The 21,945-nt window shown below is 39.6% G+C and overlaps 2 pseudogenes; both read left to right on the forward strand.

Annotated features, from left to right (window-relative positions):
• Window positions 1-2,176: 2,176 nt before the first annotated feature.
• Window positions 2,177-2,408, forward strand: LOC133066810 (SNRPN upstream reading frame protein-like; annotated as a pseudogene).
• Window positions 2,409-3,667: 1,259 nt separating this feature from the next.
• LOC133066811 (ferritin light chain-like) lies at window positions 3,668-5,106 on the forward strand (annotated as a pseudogene).
• The last annotated feature ends 16,839 nt before the right edge of the window (window positions 5,107-21,945 follow it).

The following is a 21,945-nucleotide window of genomic DNA, read 5'->3' on the forward strand; positions in this document are numbered from 1 at the left end:
TCTAATTGCTAGTGATGCTACAATTAACAGAAGAGCACAAATCATGGGCATCAAGTACACATTAAAGTCAAATAACAAGTAATTTTTTTCCTTAATTCTGTGAGGGTATTGATCAAACCCAATGTAATTTCTCTTTCCAAATGGAATTCTGGCTCTTATGTAAGAATTAAGAAGTAAAAACATCCCCTGTAAAGGGCCATCTCACGTCCTTCCACGTCAATGGAAAGGAGGAAATGAAAATTAAACATCATAGCCAAAACACAGATGTGAAACTGGATAAGCTGATCACCATCTATTTTGATTACTACATATATTAGGGCTAAATGCTTTATCTATGTTTGAGAATGGCAGTTATTCTGCTAAAAAGAAAGGAAGTGATCAACGTTGTGATGTAGCTGAGATTTTTCTGTATCAAATCTAACTATGTTTTGGGATATACTGAAAATCTTGATCTATATAAAAGTTTTCAATTTTGCAGAACTTTCTTCCCAGTCGTTACCCAGAAAAGTCTTTGAAATGGATCGGAACCCTACAAATGAAAGGAGGAGTGCAAATAGAGTGAATAAGGTCCCAAACACTTTGTATGAGTCCACAAGTCTTAACCATGTCACATTTTCCTTCCCTGATTACTCTATGCTCATTTCAAGGGAAAAATATTTAGTGAATCAGAAACTGGAAGTTGGTCTCCATTGGAGTCTATGACATATTTGCTATGATGTTCATGATTTACAGAGCCTCTTCCTCTCCACTCCTAATTGAGGTGGACCAAGGTTAAGTTGATGGAAATACTTAAGCATTCTCTCTAGTTTTCCCCACAAAGATCAACACAAGGACCAGCAATGGTGTTGTTTATGTTAGGCTGACTTACTATCTCACGCTGCTTCTCATTTCTAACATCCATGATTCATTCACAGTATTTCATCAAATGCACTCATAAAGTGGGGTTAATCACACTTGCCTATAATAGTGAATGATTATTGCTTTTGTCTTAATCTTCAGATAAAAGCATTTGAATCTCCTCTGAATACACCTTCTCTACTCAATCCATGGGGTTACAAGTGCAGATGTTCTCATCCCCAACTCCAAAGATGGGCACATAAGCCCAGGGCTGATGGAACCAGAGCATGGAATCCTGTCTTCCTGGATCTTTGGTCCCCTGCCACATCCTTCTGTGCAGCAAAGGATTTTGCCCCTAGGCCAAGTTGGAAACACCATCTGTGAAGAAATGTAGTCAGTTTATGTGGTATATTCATGCAATAGTAATTCAAAATAGGGGTTGGCATACCAGAGAGGACCGAATTTGCTTTGGCATTTGGGGAGAGGACTAGCCTGACCACCTGCCCCCAGCAGCCTGAAGTAAATTCTATCATCCACATTCCTAGCAACAAACACAAAATCTAGCTCTAATTCTGGAGCAGAAGAAAGGAAACCCCACTCAAGCCACCTATATCAATTGTACTTGTCCTTGATCGACAAATAAATGAATTAAAGACCGTGGATTGATAGGAAATTTTGCACCTCAAGTTCACTTATAGAACAACTGAAATAAACTGAAAGAACTGACCTGACAGTGGAAATATAAATAATTCATAAAACAGAAGAAGCTATAAGGAATTCTCATTAATGTCCAAAAAGAGAATATATTCACTTTTAAACCAAAATAGACTACTATGAAAGAAGAGCAGTTGGGAAACAATGAAGAGTTCATGGAAATTAAAAATACATCACCAAAATAAAAAATAAATCAAAGAAGTGCAAGAAAACATATCAGAAAAGTCTCCTGCAATATAGAGTAAAAAGACCAAAGACAGAAAAAAAAAAATGAGGGAAAAAAATGTCAAGAGAAGTAGAACAACTGAAAAAACAAATATCTGTCCTACACAGATGTTCTAGAAACAGAGAAATGAGGGAAGAAATTAAAAAACAATAGAAGAACATACCCCAGAGTTGATATAAAATATAAAACTTCAGATTGAAAGAGGATGAGTTTGGGAAAAAAAGATTCATTCTGAAACATCAGAACATGTGTTGGGGGGTGAATAGGGGAAACATTACTAAAACGAGTAAAAATTTCAGGGATTCCACTGACACATGGGATTCAAGAAAGCAACAGAGGAAAGCAGAGCAACTATGGGAGATACTTAACATTCTAGCCAGAGGAGTGGCCAGTGGTGGGATGGAGCAGGCCAGGGACTGCTTACACCTGAGATGGACAACAGCCCAGCACACACCAGAGGTAGAAGTCCAAGTGAAATGTCAAAGGAATTACAACTGAGCAACCAAGAGTGTCAGTTGTACCTAAGGGAATCTAGCAGATACAAATATCTGTAATGGATTTCCAGGTGAAATCAAGACAGATATTCTTAGTTGAGACACCAAGAAGTGACAAAAGCAGTATTGGAACATAAAGATAGCTGGCTCCAAGTGAAAAATCAGTAGTTTTATATCTTTATAAGGTATAAAATAATAAAGTAATAATATAATGTATAATGTAATAAAGATATTATCCATGAAAAATAGAAAAGCAAGCAAGAAAGCAATGGAGTAATGCTTACAGATAACTAAGGAAAAAATATTTTGAACATAAAATTCTATATGCAGCCACACCATCAACCAAGTGTGAAAGTGAAATGAAGACATTTCAGACATGCAAAGACTTAGAACAGTTCTTATATATCTCTTCTGAAAAAAGTTGAAAAGTATCAAAATATACTTCAGCAACACCAAAGAGGAATCCCATGACAAAGGATGACACAGAATCTGAGAAACAGCAAAAGTAACCCACAAAGACCATAGAAAGAAACAGTGGGTATAGATTTATGCAATGTGACAATAAAATAGTGTGTTTAAAAGTAACTATTCCAAAAACAGTACAAATAACAATTGGGATAATTACGAAATATATTTTCTCTTTCAACAAGAGAAAAGGGAGACAATTACAAACTCTGTGAAAATTGTGGTCCATAGATGCAGTGAGCTAAGGCAAGGCATTCATTTGAGAAATGGATAAACTGTATGAAAGGAATATCCATTTCACTTTGTCATAGGAAAATCTCAGAGTAGCACAGGTTTAGGAACACAAAATTACAACTTCTTTTCTATGGATTCAATCACCCCACCTAGATCTGTAACAAATACTAGTTACATAATTATAATACTGTAAGTGCTATTATTTGGACTTGAATTTCATAATAGATTTTAGATGAAGATGACTTATGGAAAATTCAGGTTATAAGTGTTATTATAAACTATGCAAAAGGAGTTACAAAGTTGAAAGGATTTCTGGTTTCTGGTCAAAAATATAAGATGCTTTAAAATCACCACTCCATCCTAACTAACAAAAAGCCTGAAAATCAACAACTTTTCTTAATCCCTCAGAGAACTGAAGTCACGGGGCAAACTGCTGCCCTCAAAATTGGAGAGACAGACAGGCAGATAGAAAGAATCACAATTTACTGGAGGAGAATCCTAATGGAAATCAGACCATGTTCCTTTAATCCATGATATCGGACCAACTTTCAACTAAAAGTTACAGGGCAAACTAGAAGGCAACCAACACAGTTTGCAGAGAAGGAACAGTATCAGAATCAAACTCAGATATGTCAGGGATGTTGGAATTATCAGTCCAAGTATTCAAACAACTATGATTAACATGCTAAAAGCCCTAATGGATAAAGCAGACAACATGCAAGAACAGATGGGCAAGAAGAAAGATGGAAATGTTAAAAGAGAATCAAAATGAATTCTAGACATTAAAAACAGAAATGAATGTGATAACTTCTGATGGGCTTTGGTGGTCTCATTCACAGAGTGGACATGGCTGAAGAAGAAACATGAGATTATGTCAATAAAAACTTCCAAAACTGAAAAGAAATAAGACTAAAAAAAAAAAAAGGAACAGATCCATGGACAACTACAGAAGGTATAACAAAGATATTGCTTTGGGGAATGCCAGAAACAGAATTTCCTCAAATTAATATTAAACAACAAATCACACATCCAGGAAACTCAAAGAACAATAAGTAGGATCAGTTCTCCCCAAATTACACACAGGCATACAACATTCAAACTACAGAAAATCAAAGATAAAGAAATTGAATGAGGCCAGAGGGGGAATAATACCACACCTATTATTATATATTATTATATATATTATATATATATATATATACCATACATATATATATATATATACACACCATATATATACCATATATATATATATACCACACCTATTATATATCTTATAACAAACATAAGAATTGAGATCTGATTTCTTCTAAAAAATTATGCAAGTAAGAAGAGGGTGGAGTGAAATATTTAAAGTGTTAAAGAGAAAGAAACATTAACCTAGAATTCTGCATCCTGAGAAATTATCATTCAAAAGTGAAGGAGAGGCAGTGTGCAGGGTGATGGTGGCCCAGGTCTCTTGCTTCAACATTGTTTGGAGGGAACAGACCCAAGGACCCCCTTTGCTCCAGCCTCCCATCACCCTCCAACCTTTTTTCCAATCACAGCCTTCAGAACCAGCCACTCAGCTGTCTTCAATCACTAGGGCTAGCCAACACCATTTTCTGAACTTACCTCCTTACTACCGATCAAATATGAGATTTGTCAGAATTATTCCACAGAGGTGAGGGCCACCATCAACCTCCTGGTCAACATGCATCTGCAGGCCTCCTACACCTACCTCTCTTTGGACTTCTATTTTCACCAAGCAAATGTGGGTCTGGAGGGCATGGGCCATTTTTCTGCCAGTTGGCCTAGGAGAATGGCGAAGGTGCCCAACTGTCTCTTGAAAATGCAAAACCAGTGTTGGGACCGTGTCCCCTTCCAGGACGTGCAGAAACCATCTCAAGATGAGTGGGGGTAAAACCCAGGATGCTATGGAAGCCACCCTTCTCATGGAGAAGAACCTTTTAGATCTGCGTGACCCCCGCAGACCCACACCTCTGTGCCTTTCTGGAGAGTCACTTCTTGGAGGAGCAGGTAAAACTCATCAAGAAGATGGGTGACCACCTGACCAACCTCCACAGGCTGGGTGGTCCTCAGGCTGGGTTAAGGGAATATCTCTTGGAAGCACAACTAGAAACCTCTGGAGCCTAGCGGACTTTGAGGAGCCCCTCTGGTGTCAGGGCTTCTACATGAAGCCCCTCTCTGCAGCCACTAGGCAGCTTTTTAACCCCCTGGGAGCCCTCTCCCAAGCCTTGGACCAAATGCAAACAATAAGACTTTTTGCAGATAAAAACAAAGTGAATGAGAAATAAAGCCTTTCTCAAACAAAGATTGAGAGAATTTGTTGCCAATAGATCTGCTTTTTCAGGAATGTCCAAGGAAGTTCTTCAGAGAAAAGGAAAATTATATAGATCAGAAACTCGGATTTACATAAGGAAAAAAACATTAGAGAAAGAATAAGCAAAGGTAAAATAAAGCTTTTTTGCTTCAAAATAATAAAAGCAACAATATATTCTATGATTTTACCAAAATGAAAAGAGAGGCAGAGACAATGAAGTTAAGAAAAGTGTAGACATACTAATTTCCTCATCTTACCTAGGAGAGAATCAAGTTTTACTAGTTGACGGATCAAGAAAAAAGAAGTTTAAATATATTTTTGTAAGCTATAGTAAGTTATAAAATAATCAAAATTGCATGAAAGAGTAGGGAACTGAGAAGTGTTAAATGGGCTAAACTCCAAATCTTTCATTGAAGACAGGAGTATTCCTGACAATTGATAGACCAAATAAAAGAGATACAGTATACTATTCAGAGCTCTAGATATATCCACAAGAAGGACCAAAACCAGAAATGATCCAAAGTGGTTAACTCCAAGGCATGGACTCACAGTTGTGAGCTGGAGAATGGAGAGCAAAGACATTTTTCTTGTCAATTTATACATTTCTCTTTTCTTAATATTTATTTTTATTTATTTATTTGACTACACTGGGTCTTAGTTGTCGCACGCAGGATCTTTAGTTGCAGTATGTGGAACCTAGTTCCCTCACCAGGGATGGAACCCTTCCCTGTCTCCCACTTCAGCATAGGGAGTGCAGAGTCTTAAACTCTGGGACCAGCTGGGAAATCCCCCAGTTTAAACATTTCTAAACTGGAGGTTGAAGTTTTACTTGCATGACTATGTCTGTTATTTAAATACTTTTAAAAAGTAGAATTTTATGTAGGAAACCTATAAAATAAAGTTTCAGAGGAAAGTCCATAGCAATAATTGTATTATTTTGCAAGAAAGACTGAAAATAGATGGTCAAGATTTCAACTCAAGAAGCCAGAAAAATAAAAACAAATAAACCCAAAGAAAGCAGGAAGAATTAATGAAGATAAAACTAAGAACTTGTAAGGGAATAACAGTATGTGTGTGTTGTGTGCTCAGTCACATCCAACTCTTTGTGACCCTATGGACTGTGGCCTGTCAGGCTCCTCTGTCCATGGGATTCTCCAAGGCAAGAATACTGGTATGGGTTGCTATGCCCTCCTCCAGGGATCTTCACGACCCAGGGATCAACCCTGTGGCATCTCCTATATCTTCTGCATCTCAGGTGAATTCTTTAACACTGAGCCACCATATGGTTCAACATAAGACATATTTGAAAGGAAGAGACATTTTCTAAGTTAACCTAGGAAATCCATGAGAATAATAAAAAATAGTTGCAACAAATATTAGTGTTCTATAAAGAGACCAGATAAAAGATAACAGCTTTCTTAGGTTCCTAGTAGTAATCAGAAGGTTAAAAAAGTTTTATATATAAAATGTACATAAATATTTTAATGTACATATTTAAATATACATAAATATTTTAATATATAAGATCAATATTTTAATAAATAATACTACAATTGTTAAATTTTTAAATGTAAAAGTGTATAGAATCCATAATAGCAATAAAAGCTATAAAATGCCTAGGAATACATTTAATAAGAATTTTGCAAGATTTATGCAAATAAACTCTAAAATTTATCTGAAAGTCTTTGTATTAGTGTCCTGTGACTGCGGTCATAAATTGCCACAAACTGAACAGGTTGGTTCCTTTACAGAGGCTCTGAGGAAGATACTGTCGCATCCTTCTCTCCTAGCTTCTGGTTGTTCCTGGCATATCTTATCAGCCCCTTAGCCTGCATCATTGTGATCTCTCTGTCTTCACATGGTCTTCTATATCTTCACATAGTCCTCTATATCTGTGTGTCCTTTCTATCTCTTACAAGGACTTTCATTTGATTTATGAACCACCCTAATTCAACGTGATCTCATCTCAATACTTAATTTAATTACATCTGCAAAATCCCTATTTCCAAAAACATTTTGGGGTTCTGAATAGACATGAATTTGGGGAGGCCCCTGTTCAACCCACAATAGGCTTAACATGACCTGAATAAATATATAATGTTCCTGAACAGGAGGACTTTACATTTTAAACATATAATTTTGTAATTATAAACAAAGATACTAGGAGAATAATGAAAATTAAATGGAGATAAAATAAAATCATAATTGTTATAAAAGGAAACAGGAAGGAGGAATAAAAACAAGATGAAACCAATAGAAAACAAACAGAAAAAAGATAAATTTAATCCTAGTTATATCAACAAATTCACTAAAAATAAATATCAATAGATGTCAGTTTTAAGAAAATAATTAATTATATTATGCTCATTAGAAACATACTTTAAACATAAAGACACAGATAACTTGAAAGTATAATGATGGAAAAAAAAATAGTGCGTGGAAACACTAATTAAAAGAAACCTGGTATAATTATGTTTAAGAGACAAAGTGTTCTTTCAGGCAAGTGTTACTAGACATAAGAAAAAACATATCATAATAATAAAAGGATCAGTTCAATAGACCCAACAAATCTAAATTTGCATAGACATCATAACAGAGCTCTAACATATTGAAGCAAAAATTAAGTGAAATAAAAGGAGACATCGACAAAGTCACAATCATATTAGAAGTTTTAATACACATCTCCCAGTAACTATAAACAAAAACTCCAAAAAGTCAATAAGGATATATTTAAACAACACTATTAAGCAACTTGACCTAATTGATATATATAGAACACTATACCCAACAACTGCAGAATACTCATTCTTTTCAAATGCACACTAAAAATAGACCATATGCTGGGTTATAAAGCAAGACCCAAAAAATTTCAAAGAACTGAAATCATGCACAGTATACTCTCTGACCATTAAAATCAACACAGAAATATAAATAGGAAATCTCAAAGTGTATGAAAATTAAGAAACATACTTCTAAATCACCTGTGGACCAAAGAGGAAATCACAAGGGAAATTAGAAAATATTTGAACTGAAGGATAATGAAAATAAAGCATATGAAAACTTGCGGGATGTAGCTAAAACAGTTCCTAGAAGGAAATTAATGGCTTCTAATAAACACATTAGAAAAGCAAAATAGTTGAAAATCAATACTCTAAGCTTTTATCTTATGAATATAGAAAAAGAAGAGCCAATTATACACAAATATAGCAGAAGAAAAGAAATAATAAAGAATGCAACTGCAATCAATGAAATAAAAAGTATACAACAAAGGAATCATCACAGACTACCTTTTCTTTAGAGTAATAAAATCTATGATCTCCCAGAAAAAATAATCAATAAAAGAGAAGACACAAATGACCAATATCAAGAGTTTCAGAATGTGATGTCACTACACATTCTATAGATATTAAGAGAACATGATGACAACTCTTTGCCAATAAACTTGACAAAACAGACAAATTCTTTGAAAAATACCATTTACCAAAACTGATATTAAAAAGAAATAAAAATACTAATACTCTGACATATGTTTAATAAATCAAATACATGGATAAAATTTCATAAAGATCATCCAGGCCCAGGTGACTTTCAAGGTAAATTTTTATAAATATTTAAGGAGAAATAATAGTAATCTCTCTCAGACCCTTTCAGAGGTTAGAGAAAATGGGAAGAGTTAATACTTGTTTTATTAGGTTAACCTAAATATGATGCCTAAACCAAAATCCTTTCTGCATATGGATTCAAAAATTCTAAATAAAACATTATTAAATTTAATACAGAGATAGAAAAAAAGATAATACATAATGACCAAGAATGATTTAACCCAGGAGTGCAAGGTTGGTTTAACATTCTAAAATAATCAATACGGGGACTTCCCAGCACTCTCCAATGGTTAAGGCTCCTCGCCTCCACTTCAGGGGCCATGGGTTTGATCCCTGGCTGGGAACTGGGATCCTGCGTGCCATATAGTACAACCAAAAAATAAAATAAAATAACCGATATAATTTATCACACTAATGGGAAAAAAAGAAAAAAAAAACAAAGGAAATGGCAACCCACTCCAGTACTCTTGCCTGGAAAATCCCATGGATGGAGGAGTCTGGGAGGCTGCAGTCCATGGGGTCGCAAAGAGTCGGACACGACTGAGCGACTTCACTCACTTCACTCATCTCAATAAATACAGAAAATGAATTTGATTAAAAAAATCACTCAGGACAAAAACTCTCAGATATTAAAATAGAAGGGAACTTGATTAATATGACAAAAACGATCTACAAAAAACTCCAAACCAAAACATTGCAGCTTACATGTTTGATGGTAAAATATTGAATACTTTCTCTCTGAGGTACAAATGTAATTCTGTGGGAAAAAGTATGGCTTTCTCAACATACAAAGCTAGAACTGTTGTGTATCTATATGGGAAAAAACTTCAGACTTGACTCCTACTTTACACCACCTATAAAAACTAATTCAAGATAGCTCATAAGTATAAATGTCAAATTAAAATATCAAATTTCTTCTAGAAGAAAACATAGGATAACATTTTCATGACTTTGGGTAGACAAAGATTTCTTAAATATGATACAAAAGACAATAACTATAGAAGAATAAAAACATAATTTCATTTAATTGAAATTAAGAACTTCTGTTCAATATAAGAACTTTAGTATGAGAATGAAGAGGCAAGTCACATACTAGGATAATATTTTCATTATCTGTCTATCTATCAATCCATCCATCTGACAAAGGGGTTATGTCCAGAATGTATAAAAAACTCATACAAACAAGACCAAAAAAACCACAAACAACTGTGAGAATGGGCAAAGATCTGAATAAGCATTATACAAGAGAGACTATCCAAATAGTCAATAAGTACATGAAAAGATGGTCAATATAATTATCTGTCAGAGAGATGCAAAAATTAAAGCCACAAGATACTATTACACATCCACCAGAAAGTCTAAAATTTGAAAGAATAAAAATACCAAGTATTGGGAAAGATGTGGAGCAGTTGGAACTCTCATACAATTGCTAGTGGGAGAGTAACTTTAGAACACCATTAAGCAGTATCTTTTTTCAGCTAAATAAACAGCTACTCCTTGACTCAACAATTCTCCAGATATATGATCATGAGAAATGAGAACATATACCCAATGAAGGACATGGGTAAGAATGGTCATAGCAGCTTTATTCATTATAGTAAAAAGCTAGAGACAACACAAATGTCCATCAGCAGGAGAATGGATTATCAGCCTATTATTGTGTATTTATATAGTGGAATACAAACAATAATTTTAAAAATGCACCACTGTCATACATAACAACACTGATGATTCCCATAGATATTATGTTGAACAAAGGAAGATGTGGTAAAACTGTTTGATTTCATTTATATTCAATTCAAGAACAGGCAAAATTAATTGATGTTGACACTTGAAGTCAGAAGGGTGACTACCGCTGGGGTGGGTGGGTAAAGTGGCGAAAGAGAACTTTCTGAGGTGATAGAAATATTTTATATCTTGATCTAGATGATAGTTATTCAGATGTATACAAATGTAAAAAGTTATTGGGCTATAATCTGTACACTTTCCTCTTTCATTATATCTATTCCAGGCATGATTTAGAAGACACTAAACTCAGCTTCCCTCGTGGCTCAGTGGTAAAGAATCTGCCTGCCAACTCAGGGGACTGTTTCAAACCCTGCTCTGAAATGATCCCACATGCCATGGAGCACCTAAGCCCAAGCGCCAACTACTGAGCATATATGCCCCAGCTACTGAAGTCCGTGTGCCCTAGAGCCCATGCTCGGCTCCAAGAGAAGCCAGTGCAAGTGAGAAGCCCACACGTTGAGACTAGAAAGTAGCCCTAGTTCGCTGCAACTAGAGAAAAGCCTGAGCAGCAATGAAGACTCAACATAGCCAAAAATAAATAATTAATTCTTAAAAAGATACTAAACTTTCATAATAGCAAAAGTAAAAAATTTAAATTAGCCACACTTCCACAATCAGATTGGCAAAGATTAAAGAGTATAGCTAGGATATTGGGAAAAAATTAGTCTATTGCATACTGTCAAGGCAAGTGTAAAATGGTACACATTTTGAAGGACCATTTGGCAATATACATGAAAATTTTAATATACATTACCCTTTGACTCAGTGATTTCACTTTAAGCAATTTAATATACACAAAAATATTCAAAGATATAAGTGTAGAGATAGTCACAGGATCGTCATGAAAGAAAAAGTTTGGCAAAAAGACACATCCATCAATAAAGGAATAGTTACATAAATTTTAAAAATCCATGAACTATGTTATAGCCATGACAAAGCTTGAGGTACATCTATACGTTTTGACCTACAAGAAATGAGACTATGAACTTGGTAAAAAAAGATGGGAAAGGTCATGCTCCTAACCTCCATCTACCACATATCCACTCACTTACATACACGCTTCACCTCAGTTAATTTATAACATGGAGTTAATAATATCACTGGCCCTTATCCATCTTACAAGTGAGGGGCAAAAAGAAGAAGCCCTCTGAAAAGCACAAAGCATTATAGAAGTGCAAAGTATTATTCCTGAAAAACATTCTTTCATTAACCAAAGCTTTGTGTTTGCTTATCTTAAATCACTCCTCAGTCTAGATTTCCTTCCTCTGTCATATATTTAAGCCAGTGTTTCAAAACATGGGCAGCAGACAAACCTCCAACAAAATGGATGTGGAGAAGTTATTAAAAACACTGAGTCCAGTCCCAAATCTATAAAAATTTTGGAACCCCTGATTTAGATGGAAATAGGGGTTAAGTTAACATTTTCCTCTTCATTGAGAAGAGTCTGAGCTGAATCCCATTAATGGTAGCAAGCCATCAGGTCTGACTTTGATCTGCCTTGCCGTATGGTTTAGCCTCACTTCAGGAGTCAAATGGGCTGGTAAAGTAGTACAAATGGTGCCTCCATTTACTCAGCCCCAATAGAAGCCAAAGAACATCCGAGGAAGAGAACAATGTGATTGCCACATGGTAGACAAACATGAGCCCAGCTCAGCTTTGAGCACTGTGGCTGTTGGAAAACATCATCTCCTGGGCAGCTGCTTTGGCTACTGTCCCCAATTAACTTAGCAGAATCTCAAAAATAGAAGACAGCCTCTGTTCTGTTATATAATAAACAGTTCTTTATTTGAAATGACAATATTTACTTTTCCTATAGTGAACTCCAGCAGCCTACTAGGCAGTGGGCAAACAGTAGAAATGCCTAAAATGGAAACTTGAGAAAGCAGTTTAGCCAGTACAGTTTACTCTAACTTTCTACTTGACCAACAAGTGATTAGAAGATCCTCTCGATGCTTCTCTCATTTTTATCATGGATTTCATGCCACCAGGCATATCTTTCTTGTTTTGTTAAGTCTTAAAACATACAAAACAGATGTGAGGTAGTGAGTTCTCCAATACTCAAGTGTTTAAGCAGCGGTGAGGGTTGCCCCATCAAAGGGATTTTCTTTTTGCAGGGATTTTACTTAGAGTGAGAGGTTTATCCAGTGACTTCTTGGTGTCTTCCAACAGCAAAGAGTCTGATATCCATGTTTCCATGATCTCATTTTCAAATGATCTTTAAAGGGAGAGAATAATAAAATGTGATTATTAACCTTTTTGGGTATTTAATCTCCCTCTCATAAGCAAGAAGTTGCCATTTATGTGATTGTGTTCTTTATTGTAAAAATACTTTTAAACCTTTGTAAGCAAGCAACAAATGACCACTATTTGCAGTGCAGACAACACTTTTAACTTCCTGTTAGACTTTATTTTTCATTCCTTTTGTCATATTGTAGCAACACTCCAGAGCATCTTCATTTCAAGCAAATCTTGGGGAAGAGATGCTCAAATGGGTTACACTGTTCTAATGGGATCATGCACATTGAGAGATGTTCACAAAACCTCTTGGTTTTTAAGGTGTACTCAGGAGGCAATACTGTTCTTTGGTCAATGAGATTGGTTTAATTTTCATGGCTGGTGCTGAATTTTCTTCAAAGATGTTTCTTTTGTCTCATTGTCCTGGTCTTATGTCACTTCCCTGCTAACTCATTTAGCAGAAGGAATCACTTGAAGAGGACAAACTATTTCCTATCCAGTTACTAGTTAGAAACATCTTAAGGCCGACGAAATCCTTCAGAAACCCAAAGATTCTCCCCTCCCCAGTAAAAAAATCTAATCTAAAAATTCTCTTTCAAAATCATACAAAGTAAATTCTGATTAGGTCAAAATTTGCAGTTTGAATATTGTTCCTGGTGATAGAACATATCCTTTTTATGTTCCTACATCAGGCAGAATGATTGTTTATTCTCAAAGAATAGCCCACTAACCAGTTGCATTAAAATTAGTTGCTGCCATAAAATGCAGATTCCAGGATCCCACTGTAAATCTAGGGAATCAAAATTCTGAGGGTTTGGCCACTGAATTTTTACAAGTGTTTCAGGTCCTTTGCATGCCTACTAAACTTAATGAAACACTGTCCTTTAGACAAGCCAAATCCTTACTTTTCTGGAATTTCTAGTAGTTCTCTTAAATAAGCCAAAGAAAGAATTGTAAGCATTGAAAATACAGGCCAAATCTTCTCATAGAATACGTATCCTATTGTAACCCTGTTTATGAACACTTAATAGCTTCTCTGTAGGACAGTTAAGCTGTAGTAATTACCTCATGGTTCTGTAATCTGTATGTCTCCTCCCACATGACATTTACACCAACTAAGAATATGACTTATTTCCAAACAGGATGGAAGAACTACCAGACCTGTGAGGACTGATGTCACTTCATGTTACATTTTCTTTTTCTTAGTGATTTAAAGACATTTATGAAATTTCTCACAAATCTTGAACATGAATTATAGAGTCTAACTTAGGGAGGATAAAATTTTACAAGGACTCACTAAATTGAAATCTTTTGAATCTGATCTCTTTATGGAAAATTGCTTCTTAGATAAATTGGAAAGGATCTGGGATTCAAAGCTCTTTAAGACTGATGTAAAGTTGATTTACAATATTAAATTAGTTTCAGGTGTACAACATAGTGATTCAATGTTTTCATAGATTATACTCCATTTCAAGTTACTACAAAATAATGGCTATATTTCCCTGTGCTGCACAATATATCTGTATTGCTTCTTTATTTTATTGGTATTCATAGCTCTTATCCCCAAACTGCCTCTGAATTATACTTCCATGGGCAACTTGTACAGCCTCTGCCATATTTTTGTAATAGGAATAATCACCCTTTGCAATAATAATACTGAGAAGTTGAGAAAGTTCTGAGAAGATGAATGAGATCAGGCTTGTAAAATGTTAAAGTCTCCTGAGTGAAGGATCCTATAAAATGTGTAAATTATTAGCATTCTTTTTATGGGCCTTTAATAAATTATTGACCTGTTGATGATGAATCTGCTTCTTGAAATATTTCACTCCTTGTTTTTCAGAGTAAAACAATCTGCTCTTAGATTTTCCTGGAGTATTTTTGGGAATTTTAAAATTTAGTCAAAAACAAAAAAAGCAACAGTACCTCTCTCTCGAACACATATGCACTCCCTGAGACTACAGTGTGCATCTTTATCTTGACTTTCTATTGACTAGATTGATTGAACTTAACCATTTAGGTCCTCAAAGTCTCAAGCGCTTTGGGTTAGCTAAAGTATCTCAAAGTCTACTAGCTTTTTAGTAGTAAACTCTAATGTAGGAAACTAATTAGAAATAAATTATTTACTTGATGTCACACTTGGTTGTGAAATTATTCTATCCACTCTTAGTTTCAGTTGCTATCATAGAGACTGCTCTTTCAAAGTTTCGCTCATCCAGAATTAAGGATTTTTAGAGACAAAAGCAAAAGCAACACCTATCTGCATATCATAATCATTAAATCTCTCAGTAATAAGGAATCCCTAGTTCACTCAAGAGGCTGTTTCAATGTTTTCAATTTGCAAAGTAGGCGAAGGAATTTTAAAAGACCATTCAGTCTAGTGGTTGAAGCTGAACGTGCACAGCTGTCTTATTTAATAGTTTATCTTATAATGACAAAACATGTAACTTTGATGTAGAAGAAAAAAGCTGAAAGAAAAAAAGAAAAAAACTAACCAAAATCGGGGTGATATAAACAGACAATATGGGTCGATAGACATGAAGAAAAATGAGGAATACACAAAATAGTGTGCTGAGGCTGCTCTTCTTGGATAGTAGGTCCATAAGGAAAAAAAGTTTCTGGAATTGAGTCAATGACAAATCACTATTGAGGAGTTCCTTGCAAAGGGACATGAAAGAAAAATATTTATATCCATATTAACAGTGGCTACAAAGAGATCTGGGTATAGTTTCATGCCTTGGGTTTGGTTGACTTCACTTCTTGAAAAAATATGAGGATTAAACATTCACAAATGTTCCTAACATTTTTTTTAACAAGGAAGTAAGATATTAGCACTTCTTTTTTTCAGGGCTGTATCTACCACTGTAGCTTCTGTCAGCCTTAACTTTAAACCTTACAGAAGAATCAATATCTTCTGATTTGAGAGTTTCCCCTACATGGTAAAAATAAAATGTGAAATTTCAGTAAATGGCATGAAACATTTTAGTAGTACCAGGAAGTTTTCAGAAACTAGAGCTTTTACATAACATGGAAGTTTTAATGTTTTGAAGGTTCAGTAAATTATGTAGTGTACAAAAGTGAAGTCTAAATTACCCACTCAGAAGGGTAACCCTATAGCCCACATGTCTGGATCCATGTATGCAGATGGACAGATACACTTCATTTCTTCTGGGAAGCTGAGTTCTAAAAAGCTATCACTCAGAACAGACAGTTTTATGATTGCATGAGAAGAAAAGGAAAGATGACAGAGTTGCTATAAAAATGAAAGGCCTTTTGGTGTATTAACTGCTGAAAACATTACAGCTTAAATGAAGATGTGAAACAAAAAATCAGCTTAAAACTGCAAATTAAAAACAACAACAAAACTTGTGCAGAAGGTTTGAAGCATATGGACACCCACCCAGTTTGCAAAGAGGGCAATGGGAGCCCCAGACTTTAGCTTATTAAAGATGACCTTTCCCCTCTCTAAAATTTCAAAGCTGACGTTTCAAGTGCTGAGCAGACTGTGTGCCATATGTAACATGACCTCAGCTCCACTCTGCCTGAGCACTGATGGCATCACTAATGAGAGGTGAAAGGTCTTTTTCTTGCAGCTTTTTCAGAAACCCACCAACTTTTGCCTGTGAAGTAAGGCCCCTCCCTGCCCCCAACCCTTGATTTCAAGAGAACTGCATTTAATACACAACCTCAAAACACTTTTATTACCGGTCGATTTGCTTATAGCCACAGCCAAATGGCAGGATGTACAATCACATGCAGAAGAAAATATTTATTTTGACTCACAAGCCAAAGGGATTAAGAGAACATTGTATTAACCTTGCCTTTCATCTATGTTTTAAAGGGAAATTCTCCAGAGGCGTCCATTGAAGTTCTGTTTTTTTAAATATAAAGTGTATCAAAGACTTTTAGGAGACCAGGTGTGTGTTTATCTATCTTTCAAAAATCTGCTTCAGAGACTGCAAAAAGATGTATGTTCAGGAATCTATTTCAGGCATTCTTACCAGCCAGCTAGTTACCCGACCCCCACTCCCTTCCCTGGCTCCCCCCCCCCCCCCCCCCCCCCCCCCCCCCGCTTGCTGCTTCGAAACAAAATAGCTTCTTTCCAAGCAGGTTGTTATCATATTCATGGCATGGTCAATTTCCGTTTGCCAAGAAAATATTTAGGCTGATCAAAGACATTAGAAAATCGGATGAATAGAAACAGACCTTCCCACAAGAGAAGCGTTTCTCAACGTGAAGAGGCAGGCGGGTTGCAGCCCACCCAGTTACTCCTAGGAAATAGCTCTCTTGCTAAAGGCAGAACTATGGGGCCACCTGGATTCTACCGGAAGGGCTATGGAAGAGTCCGGAAATTCATGTGAGGACTGGAGCTTGGGACTCTCCGATGGCGGACATGTAAGGAGATGCTCGGTTCTAGTATCTATCAGCAAACCTAGAAGGCCTTTAATTACATCCATTAACACAGAGGGACCTTTCAAGACTGAAGATGAGTAAGTTTGAGATCCTTTTGTTTTGCTTCGACTGGTTTGTTATGAGCATGGAAAGACAACACATCCTTTGTAGATGATACAGGAATTTCTCCTGAAGTAGTGTAAATTAAGTTTCCTGGGTTTGAGTGGGGGAATGGCTGACAGTAATTGTCCTTGGGACTCTTTGGTTTCCAGGGGCCAAAACCTCTTTGGTTTTCCTGCACCCAGGCCAGTCGATGAAAATAAGAGGGCCTTCCAACTCCTCATTGTTCCCCGGCAAGACGCAGCCAAACCAGGTGAGGCCACTTGCTGCGGCGCTTCGACGTGAAGGCCTGGTTGGCGTTGCGGTTTTCCTCCGCGGGCTCCTGAAAATTGAAAAAAACAAAACAAAAAACTGAAAAGCCGGCTCCGCTCAGGCAAAGGAGATCCGGGTTCTCTCCCAGCCCTGGCTTGCCTTGGCTACATCGCGGCACCTCAATCGCCAGTGAAGCGTCGCATACCTTATTCCGATGCCTCCAGTTTTCCAAAGGAGAAAGCGAGGGAGGGAAGCCAATTGTGGGGGGCCCTTTAGGGCCAAAGAAGAGTCTCGCTCGGGGCCACGCGGCGCTAGCAAGGCCGCAGCAGGAGAAGCAGTTGCTGGGCTGTGGGCTGAGAATCCGCTCGGCCACCCTTGGCCCTCCCCACAGCGCGTCCCTCACCACCCCCCTCCCCCGCCCCGGGCTCGACTAGGCAGATTTCCTTTCCTGTGCTTTTCTTTCTTACTTTTTTTTTTTTTCCCCCCCTGTTTCGGTTCCTGCCGGCCAGGCCAAGGATCCTTTGCCAGGAAGACAGCGCCCTCTCTCTCCTCCGGCCGTGCCCGCCGCTGGGCTGCGCCCCATCCCAGCTCCGTTGACCTGCCCTCGCGTCCTTCTCGCCCCCGCCCTCCCCGGCCCTGTCCCTTCCTTCCTTAAGCCCCTATGCCTCTAGGCTACCAGAATCACTTCGGGGAACAGCCCGAGAGAGCGGCGGAGTCCGAAGTCTTCTCACGTTCGGACCACTGGTCTGGCCGGAACGCCGGACCCCTGGCTGCAGAACTGGGCGGAGCCGTCCCCAGCGCAGACGCAGCGCCCGAGAGCTCGAGCGTGGCCCCGGGGAGGGGTTCCTGGCGGCGGGGGGGGGCGGGGGGGGCGGTTAGCCCGGCTCCCCCAGACTGGGCACCGCGGGCCCGCGGGCGGGGCTGCGAGTACGCTATGCGGCAAAGTCTTCCGGGCGCCGGCGCACACCTGGCGGAGGAGCCTACCCCGGACCCGGGATGGGCCGGCGAAACGGGGACGCGGGCCTGCCCGCGGGGTGATGGGTGGGGGTGGCGGGTGAACCTGAGGTAAGAAGAGCTCCCACAGCCTTGTTCCCAGCCCTAAAGGCGCCCCTCGCGGCCCCCCGGCTGCCTGGAAGCCTCACCCTGCCGGCTTCCAGCAGGGCTGCGCCAAGTACAGCAGCGGTGTTGGAAATGGTTGCAAAATCCAAGCCCAGCCCCAGCGGGCGAGAGGCGCGGAGGGGCATGCGTGAGTGGGCACCCTCCAACCAGTATTTCCTTCTCTGCCGCTCAGAGGACTGGGGCTTCAGACAGATGCTCGCGGCCCATTCGGGAGCAGAAGCAGTCAAGCTGCTCTGTCCGCGACAATCTGGATCCTTTAGAACCCAAACAATGTACTCGTATGGGAATGCAGAAACATTTTCCACGGCGTGGATTTGCACCGACATAGAGGCCTGAAGTGCTCCCCTAGCCCTCCCCACAGTTCGCTTCAGGCTCACCCCGCCGCAGAGCGCAGGCGGCTCCCAGAAATGAACTAATCTAGTCACAAACCACCGGCCGCCCCTAACAAAGCGAACCTTCTCGGCAGCTCAGCGCCCAATTTGTCCACAGCACTTTCTTCCGCAATTCAGAAGCATTATCTTGGTTTTTAAAGTATCGCGGCAGAAACGTGGCAATTATCCTGGGCTCGGGTTACGCTAAATGGCTTTGGGCTGAGAAATGGAAGAATACAAATGCCGCAAACGTGCTGATCGCTTTTCTGCCGGGCCTGGATAGGGGTAGGGAGGCGAGCTAGAAGACATCCGCCAGGCAGAGGGAGGTACGGCGCAAGTTCCCGCTCTTGGTTCTCTCTCCCAAGGGCACCAACCGGAAAGAAGTGTTGGGCTTTATTCCTAGAGCTTAAGGATTCAGAGCGATGGTCTCCTTCATGGATCGTGAGAAATGGAGTCAAATCCCGACAAGTCATGGCTAAGCTTCTGGCCTCGGCTTTGGGTCAGGAAGCGGTTGGGAGCTTCAGGCATTGCTGGGATAAAGAAGGGAAGAGAGGTCAAGGGTCAGAGGGAGAGATGAAGAAGAATCCAGCTCCGCTTCAGGACAACTGCCCTAAAATTGGAGCGGGAGAATGGCACTGGGAGAAGACAGCCACAAGGAAAGAAGAACCGGAGCGAGGCTTTCCCTCCTGAGCGAGAGGCAGGCCTGGCCCTGGAGTCCTGGCGCACGCTGTAGGGTGGGAACCTGCGAGAACTGGAGAGGCCCAGAGGCCACGAGGTGTCTCCGCACCGGGGGGTGGGTGGGGGGGACAAATACAGAAAATCTCTAAGAATCTTCATCTCGGTCCACCAGGGTGAGTTTGGGCCTGGAAAATGGGGAGAAAACAGAGTAGCGAAAGGCGTTCGGGTGCCGGTTCCCAGCGCGCAGACGCCTTGCTCGCCCCAGCGGCCCAGCCTGCAGTGGTAGCCACGCTGTGCGCGTGTCTCTTTCCCTTTCTGCGCACACCAGCCCCCACATCTTGAAGTAATCAGCAGCCGAGAAGGGACTCGTCCCCCTGGCATCTCAGGTTAAAGAAGGAGGTCCAGGAAAATGTGGTAGAGCCATTACAAGAAACCCGAGCCGCAGTCATCAGGGACTCCAATTGCCATCGCATTAGGATTGATTAGAGACCAGCAGTACCGTAATGACCCGGAAAGAAGGGCAGCCGGGGATTATTAATATCAGAATGTGGCGGGGAGGGGAGGTGGGCATAGGCAGGGAGGGAAAGCAAAGTGGGGAGGGAGAAGTTTTAAGTTACTAGGATTTATATATAAGTGCCGGCTTACCTGAGGAAACCGGATAGTCAGTGAATCACGAAAACAATAAATCTAATTGCATCTAAAATTTCACGAAGCCTGATTTTTTTTGGGGGGAGGGAAATCATCGTGAAAACCAGACTAAGATCTCGGTTTTTATAAACACGTAGTTTTATAAGCCTGTTGTAAAAATGTAAGTGAAGAGATGGGGGGGGGGGCGGGGAGTGCTGGATGTTCACTTCCTACCAATGGGTCTCTACAAAAAGATTTAGGGAATCTATTTGTGAGTCATTTGAGGTCTTCTCTCAAGGGATATAGGGCAATGGAGTGGACATTTTTGTAGAATCTGCAGAGGAGTAATACACTAAATTTTAATTGAAACAGTGATACCTGGGTAGTGATTTTTGTTTTGTTTGAGACAGGATCGATCAGGATCCCTAAGAGATGTAGAGAAGAGAGTGGTTTGTCTCCTTCCTTGGACCATGAGCCAAAACAAATCAGCCCCTGATGGTCTGGGCTGAAACGCAGCTCACTGGATAATTAACTCCATCTTTCCAGTCCACCCTAACTGTTTATTTAGTGTCACCCTGCATTACCATCACTAGCACTTTCCTCTGAACAGGAGTAACTGCAGGCTTTCACCTCCCAAAAGGAAATTCTTCTTAGCTTAGATGCAGTATTCAGGATGTACATTAGTTGACCAAAAAAAAGTTGATTGGAAATTCAATGGAAGATAAGGAGTCTTGCCCTGAGGTAATATTAATAAAGCAAAGGAGGTAAGAACATCTTAGGCTCTTAAGAACAGATTCTCACAACACTCTCCTTCACTTTGCAGAAAGGTGCTTGGCATCTGATGTTGAATGGTGTCTTCTGACTCAAATATGGTGGTTGGCAAGTCTCTGGGCCTATGCCTTCTCAGAGCGCAGCTTAAATCTGCCATTTCCCCCCCGGTGGCCAACCCACCTTCTTCAGTCCTTCATGGGCACCCCCACCTGTTGACTACACCACCACTCCGTGTGGTGAGTCCCTACCAACTGAGCCAGATGCCCTTGCCAGGACTTCAGAGTCTACTCACCAGGCACTGCCTGGGTGCAGGATATCAGCACAGCATGGTCTGTGAGACCTCACAGCGCCTGGTCCTAGGGAAGCAGGCGCAGGCGTCAAGAGCTTTGAGGAAGGAGAGAGAAAAAGAAGAAAGCAAAAGAGAAATAGAGGGATCCAGAGAGAGAAGAGAGGGTGTGTGTGTGGGGGGGCGGGGTGTTGGACAGAGAGAGTGTGAGAGAGAATCGCGAAGGAGGATACAGTGAGGGAACGAAAGGGACAGAGGGTGAGATGGAGATACGAGACAATAAAAGAGAGAATGAAGGAATCAGAGGTTCACACAGAGAATGAATGAGCTTCCTCTTTCACGTTGAAAGAGAGAATGAGTAGAAAGAGACCAAACCTGAAGACGCACACGGAGGGAGAGGGTAACTTCCCCAAA

The sequence above is a fragment of the Dama dama genome, chromosome 12 (assembly GCF_033118175.1).
Source record: "Dama dama isolate Ldn47 chromosome 12, ASM3311817v1, whole genome shotgun sequence".
Classification (NCBI taxonomy): domain Eukaryota; kingdom Metazoa; phylum Chordata; class Mammalia; order Artiodactyla; family Cervidae; genus Dama; species Dama dama.